Source organism: Xyrauchen texanus, chromosome 25 (assembly GCF_025860055.1).
Source record: "Xyrauchen texanus isolate HMW12.3.18 chromosome 25, RBS_HiC_50CHRs, whole genome shotgun sequence".
Classification (NCBI taxonomy): Eukaryota; Metazoa; Chordata; class Actinopteri; order Cypriniformes; family Catostomidae; genus Xyrauchen; species Xyrauchen texanus.
This window is the reverse complement of record NC_068300.1, coordinates 38,160,151-38,167,935: the sequence shown is the minus strand read 5'-3', so window position 1 is coordinate 38,167,935 and position 7,785 is coordinate 38,160,151.

Genomic DNA, 7,785 nt, shown 5'->3' with positions numbered 1-7,785 from the left:
GTTTTGGAATGGTACCAAGACACAGCATCTCTCTCTTTTATTTCCTTCCTCATTTTCTCTTACACATTTCAAGGCTGGTATGGGGTAGAGGAAGTTAATGAGTGTAAACCTGAAGCCTGGTGTGTTGAAGGAGCTGATTCAGTGCCAGGTTGGTTTCAGGCATTCTAAAATCAAAGTCAAGACCGTTTCCCACTCACAGGAAGAACTGCAGGTCAGACGGCAGGAGTTTAGCGGTGGAAGTGTCGATGCGGATCGGGTCTTGAAGTTGGGGGATGCCCATCGGCCATTTCTGTTCAAACATTTGAAAGGATTAACCTGCCGCACCACATACATAGCACCAGGGCATGTGGCGGCATTCTTGTTTGGGGCTTCCTGTTTCTCCTGACGTTAAGGAATTTTGGCGGTGAGCGAACTCCCCATGCTACGATCAAAATGCACAGATATACCTGGATCAGCAAAACACGAAGCAGAAAGACATCAAACATTCCAGGCACAAATATAAGATGCTAAACACTACACAGCCGAGAGTGAACATCATGTTAATCTGAAGACATATTAGGAGGTAACCCATCAGCATGTTGATGTGAAAGAGACTAGAATCAATGAGCCAAAATGTTTGTGAAATATGTGCACCCTTTCATAGTGGTGGTAGATTGTAGAACAAATCACTGTGGAAAAATCTGGTCTCAGAGAATCACAATACTATACCTACAGTTTTGCTAAATCATTTTATGTTGCTCGCTGTACATATCGCAGCAGTTTCCAGGTAAAATAAACACTAGAGGTGCAACAAAAACATGAACTTTTATTCACTTTCAAACAAATCATGAGCAAAATTATCAGATTATCAGTTCATAAACATTTACTTTTCACACTGTTCCTCACACCTCTAAACACTATTACTATATTGTAAAACTTGTAAGCCATACATTTTAAAATTTACATTACATAACCAACTACATTTACAAGCTTAAGTGAGATGAAATTGCACGTTAGCTCAACTGTAAAAAAATGGCCGACAGTGGACGCTCGATACATTTTTTATTCGCTGAGAATATTTGCTTATTAGAGGACTACAATGCTTCAAAATGTATTTTAATGAACACATTTAGTGATTTAACCCAAATAATTAAAAACACAACATTTTGTTACCATTTTTGAGGTCAAAGTCTTAAACCAAGTCTCAACTCAAGCCCCTTTCAGCCCCCACTGGCTCAGCTGACAGTTATTTTCAATGGCAAAATGGAATGTAAACAAAAGTTAGCCTGAGGTGTGCTGTCTTACATTTTGGTCTTTAATTAGACTGATCTAAGTTTTTATGCAACTGACTGAAAAAATTAAGACCAACATTTTAGACGACTAACTAGTAAGACTAGTCTAAAACAGTTTTATGCAACCGGCCCCTGAAGAGCATGCAAGTCGACATCTTAGCCAAAACAGTCATAGAAGCACCAAAAATGATTTAGTTGCTTTACGGGTTTCCTTAAAAAAATTGTAATGCATGATTTTCAATAGCGTTATCCATTAAAACCAACTGAGGACTACTGTGTTGTGAAAAGCATTATACAAATAAAAATGACTTTATCAATTGGTTTTCTGAGTGTGGAGCGGAGGGGGGCGGGGCCGGTCGGAATATCGCGCGCCCGGTCCCCAATCAGCCTGATGAGGCGTGCGAGGGATAAAGGCGGCCGGTGACGATTGTTCGAGAGAGAGAGAGAAATACGGGCATGTCCGTCATGTGTGTTTATGTTCGTGCTTTGAGTTTTATTAAATATGATTTATGTTGACTAGCCGGTTCTCGCCTCCTCCTTGCCCATCCTTCAACTGTGTTACACTGACACTATCGGTTAGGTTTAGCGTAGGGAGGTCGGTTTTGTTGATTTAAAACTCGATAGAACATCATCCTTAAAAACCTCATTTGTTAGGGAGAATGAATTCTGGCGCCTATTTGGCTCAGGTCCCTCTTTCAATGTAAGTTTCTGTAGTTCATCTGGTAAAGTATGGTGCTAGCAATGTCAAGATCATGGGTTCAATTCCCAGGGAACACACAAACTGATAAAAGGTAAACATTAAATCGACTGTAAATCGCTTTGGATAAAATATAATGATTTTTACAAAAAATGTTATATGCTTTTTCAATGTACGTCAGTTGAACAATCCAAAACTATTTAAACAACAGTACAACCTATTAAATCATTCACAGAGGTGAGTGTTATCGAATGTTTTGATAATATGAAGTGGTTTTGGATGACTAAACTTATCAGCTCTGAAAACACTGAGCATGATAAAAACACCCCCAACAACTCCAAAACTTGAAACTGCAATAACTTAAAGTACTGTGATGGAACACAGTAGAGGCAGTTTTTTGCTCTTTTAGTCACACACTGCTGTGTTATTATATCAAAACACTTTTACTGTAATGCATCATTTGAAAGATTTTAACACTTGTATTACAGACCCAACCACATTTACACCCTTCCAATCACATCCAATGTGATTATCTTGCACGATAGCTCACCTGACTGTTGTGTAGACTTTGGACTTGAAAGGCTGAGGGTCGAGACCAGTCAAGCACGCAAGCTGACACGTGAGACGAAAGAAGTGACATTAAATGGCATGGTTGCTTCAGAAAATTTACTTTTCATGTTGCATTTACTTTTAGGACACTATGGGTTAGGTTTAGGTGTTTGTTCACCTCTCATTTGCATTTAGAACACTACTGGGTAGTGTGACACATTTACATTTTATATTTATTCATTTAGCAGAAAATTTCACAAGTGATTATGAAATGGAGGTAGTAGTATGAAAAGTTCTGCATTACAATGTTTCAATTGCATTAGAAAAGTATTAGCAAAGACAGAGGTTAACAGGACACCCTGTCTTTGGGCTCCTGATGAGAATGAGCAGGAGAGATGGAGGGGCACAGTTAATGAAGCATCATTTTAATATTATTTGATTTATTTTTTCTTCCCAATTTGGAATGCCCAAATCCCAATGCACTCTAAGACCTGTTGTTTGTTTAGGGTTTCATCTTTTACCAGTGTTTCTCTGTCCCTACCCTGGTGCAAGCGAGATGGAGAGCTGGCCCGGAAAGGTAACCTCAACACGCCTACTCCTACCGTATGGATCCTAGTGAAGGATGTAGCAGTCCCGTGGGAGTGGCTTCAGTGGAGGCATCTGGAGAGAAGGTCCAGAAGGGGAACAAGAAGTGATGTGACCGGAGCGACATTTGGGATTGGTTTGGGGGATTTGACACAACGGCCTCCTCCCTTGATGTCAGCGACGCCCCACCCTTCCCTGACGGGAGTGGGAAGGCAAGAGAGGAGGGGTGCAGTGACTATATTCCCCATTTGCCAGCGTGTGACGAGGAACACCTAAAGTTACTGGAGCTTCATCACCGCTGCCTTTAAATAAAGAGCTCACCTCTCTTCAGTTGACTGAAATGGTCCAGTGCAAATTAGATGCATTGTCGGACCAGCAATCCGGAGCCCCCGGTGTGAATTAGATGCAGATTGGAGCATGTTTCGTGGCTGACGGGCCAGGATGCCAGTCTTCCATTCCCTTCATATGCCACAGCCCAGGGAAGCCGGGTCGCTTAGAAGAAGCCGCTGCCCCTCGCACCTCGGACCAAGATTGGGAGCACGTGGCTGCTGCTATGGCCCCTATGGACACGCTTATTCCCCCTTTTCTGTTGTTATTATTTTAAATATAAGCTTCTACAAGGCCCAACGCCACATCCACTGTCTGTCTCTTGCTCACCTGCCACAGTTAGGTTAAGGTTTTAGGTTGGCAAGCTACGTTTTACTCATTAAAACGTCAATCTAATATTCACCATAAAAACCTCATCTGATTAAGACACCATTTCACTCGCGTTTGGAGAGTACATTTTCAATTTCTGACAGATTCCAACAGGTAAAGATTTTCAGATATTACGTTGGCGACTGAAGGGAAGGTTATACATTTAGCATGAGAGTGCATTCTCATTAAACATATGAACAAAACATTGTCCTCATTCTCTCCCAAGGCACAAACCTCCAGGAGAAATGTTGTGCCTTGGGAGAGAATGAGGACAATGTTTTGTTCAGATGTTTAATGAGAATGCACTAATTGCCGCCTCTACAGAACCCTGAGACTGAACATCATTTCACATTCTCTTATTCAACGTTATGAAATTTTCATACAGTATGTTCACTTCTCTTTTAAAACAACTGCCACCAAAAAAGGAGGAAATCAAAGAGAGAATACGAGAGAGCAAATGTGTTTTGCAGGATAACTTCCTTCCTGCCTGGAAGCCCTAAAGTAACTCATTAGATCAAACTTGGACAACTTCTACAGCTGCCAGAAGCAAAAGAAGAAAAAGAAAAACATTGGAAAAGATGAAATCTTTAAAAAACAAAATGACATCAAGCAGGTTAGAAAATGTACAGCGTAGTGATGCAGGAGACCTGACGGAGATCTGGAAACTAATTACTAAAACAGTGTGTGGGAAGGAAAGACAACAAATGTTATGTTGAGGCATCTTCTGTCCCTGTGGACTACGTAAATAAACGTGCATGCCGCTGATTGCCATGCAGAGTTTCATCATAAATTCCCTTGTCACTCACCAAAAAAAAGTGCAATTAACACATTACCTGCACAAATCCCAAACAAGGACGTAAAAAAAAAACAAAAAGCAATATAAATGTATATTAAGAGCTTCTAGACTCTTAATAATTCTTTACAACACCTTAGATTTAGCAAACCTCTTAATATAAAGAACCAATTTTGCTGTATAAAATTGACATGGTACTTTTAAGACGTTTCACCTATAGGATCATATGTAAATTAAAAAGAATCTTTCTATGACATCATATGGGTTCACCTATGAAAATAATATGGGAATAAAAAAACAAATCTCCTATGGCATCATACATAGCTCAAAAAGGTTCTCCTATGGCATCATAAGGCTGTAAAACTATTTTTGGAATGTTTATTTTTAATAGTGATGAACCGGGCATCTTTATAACAATGTGAATAAGGTGTCTGGTCAAGCGGCCGGAGCTCTCTAATACTGTAACGTTTACAGCGTGTAGTGTTTGCTCCCCCCTCTATTTAGTCATCCATCAGAAAGGTGGGAGTTGTTTCTGGCCCAACATGTCTAACACACCTGTATAAATCACTCAAAATGATTTCAGGGTCCAGTGTTTAAATAATTAAAGAGCTTTAATTTATCAGGATTTAACACTTTCAGACATGAGAGCTGACAGTTGCTGGGGGAGAGGGAATGAACAACAGTAATGGAGTTAGAGCGGAGGAGAGTGAGAGAGAAAGAGATTCACACTGGAACCAAATTACAATGAATGTGCATGCATTTAAAGGGATAGTTCACTCAAAAATACAAATTCACTCATCATGTACTCACCCTCATGCCATCACAGATGTGTATGACTTTCTTTCTTTTGCTGAATACAAAGATTTTTAAGAAGAATATTTATCTGTAGCTCTGTAAGTCCACATAATGCAAATGAATGGTGACCAGAATTGGAAGCTCCCAAAAGCACATAAAGGCAGCATAAAAGTAATCAATAAGTCTCCAGTGGTTAAATCCATGTGTTCAGAAGTGATATGACCACTGGAGTCTGATTGATTCATTTTATGCTGCCTTTATGTGCTTTTGGTCACCATTCACTTGCATCGTGAGGACCTACAGAACTGAAATATTCTTCTAAAAATCTTAGTTTGTGTTCAGCAAAAGAGAGAAAGTCATACACATCTGGGATGGCATGAGGGTGAGTAAGTGATGAGAGAAATTACATTTTTGGGTGAACTATCCCTTTAAAAAGAAAGACATGGTGGGGGGAAATGCCTTATACAACCTCATTCACCTTAATAGCAGTTGTAGTGAGAAAAGATGCACCATTTTGATATGCAACACATTTAAAAGGCTTTTATTTGACAAGTGTTTATCAACCTACACAAGCAACTTGCACAAGCAACCTTTATAGGCCAATAAATCAACGCCATTAAGCACACAAAAAAGAAAGAAAAAATACACACACACAAATTAAACAGACACTGTATATGGTCTTTATAACATAAGCACGCCCAGCAGTTTATCTGCAGGCCTGCATCAAACTGCATATAACACAAGTTTTGATTTCTAAATCCAAAATAATAACTTTGTTCAAAACAGAGCAGCTTATCAAACTACTGCCAACTGCAGGCATTATTTATGATAAAAAGTGTTAAGATGCTGTTAAGTATGTCTTCTATATATATATGCATTATACAACCATGACTCAAAAGAAATAGAGCATTAGAGTGCAAACACCCTAAATGATCCATTACATGCTACATTAAAGGGACATTACACCCACAATTCTGTCAATTTACTCACCTCATTTTGTTCCAAAGCCATATGACTTTCTTCCGTGGAAAACAAAAAGACGTTATAGGCAGAATGTTATGGACTGACACCCTTTATCACCATTCAGTGCATTTTCTTCAATACAGTGAAAGTGAATGGTGACTGAGGACTTTATTCAGCCTAGAATCTCCTTTTGTGTTACACACCACAAACAAATGGGTCAAATGGGTTTGGAACGAAATGGAGTGAATAAATAATGACATCATTTTCATTTTGGGGGTGAGCTACCCCTTAAATGAAGCATTCTATCTGTATCTGTATGTCCGGTTAAGTTCTGACCTAGCAAAGCATGTACTTGCCAGCTTCTACTGTATATCTAAACTGATAGAGCACAGAGAAAGATAAACACTATGGTGGACTAATGATACAATTCTGCCCCCTACTGGTATGAACACAAACTAATAAGTGACAGACACAACCAAAAAGGGGTAAACAGAATTGCTTCTCAAAAGAACAATATACGACCAAAACAACCAACAGATAAAAGAGCTCATTCTAACTAGCTCTAAATGAGTTGTCACAACATCAGGAACAAACTGACCGACCTGAAGGAACTTGCAACCCTAAACTTCTGACTAGACTCACCTTATTACAGTGTTTTAATATAGTTGACATTTAATATATGTAATATGGTCCATTTTAAGAAAATCAATTGTTTTCCAGTGGCACAAAATCTGATCAGCTGCTAAACTACACTATATAAACGCTTTAAAAAAAAACTCTGTTTTATAACTTAAATCTATTATAGATTGACAGACATCTTTTTGCTCAGAATGTGCATGGGAATATGTGATATATGAATGTGAGATAGATGGCTAGAGTGTTTTAATTAAACTGATATTTCACAGATTGGCTGATTCATAATCAGCAATATTCCACCAAGAGGAATTTGGGAATTAACAACAAATGGGCATCATGTCCATTATACACATAATATATGTATGATGAATAAATGAATATTAATAATGTAGCATTAATAGCCCTGAATCCACTTGTTTTTGGTTTTGTGTATTATTTGAAATCATAAACATTGGTTTTTGGTTGTGTTTAAGTAATATTTACCGCCACAATTTACTCACACTCATGCTGTTCCAAACATGTACACTATTTTTGTGAGCAGAAATTATAATTTTTTTAACAATATTTAGGCAATCCTTACCATATAACAATAATCATTTAAAAAAAATTCAACTTTTGTGTTAAACAGAAAAAGCATATGGGTATAAAATGACATGAGGGTGAGTAAATAATGACAGACTTGTCATGGTTCTCTCTTCAGGGTTTCACTTTATGGTGAACTATCCTTTTAAAGGAATAGTTCCCCTAAAAATGAAAATTCTCATCATATACTCACCCTCAAGCCATCCCAGATGTGTATG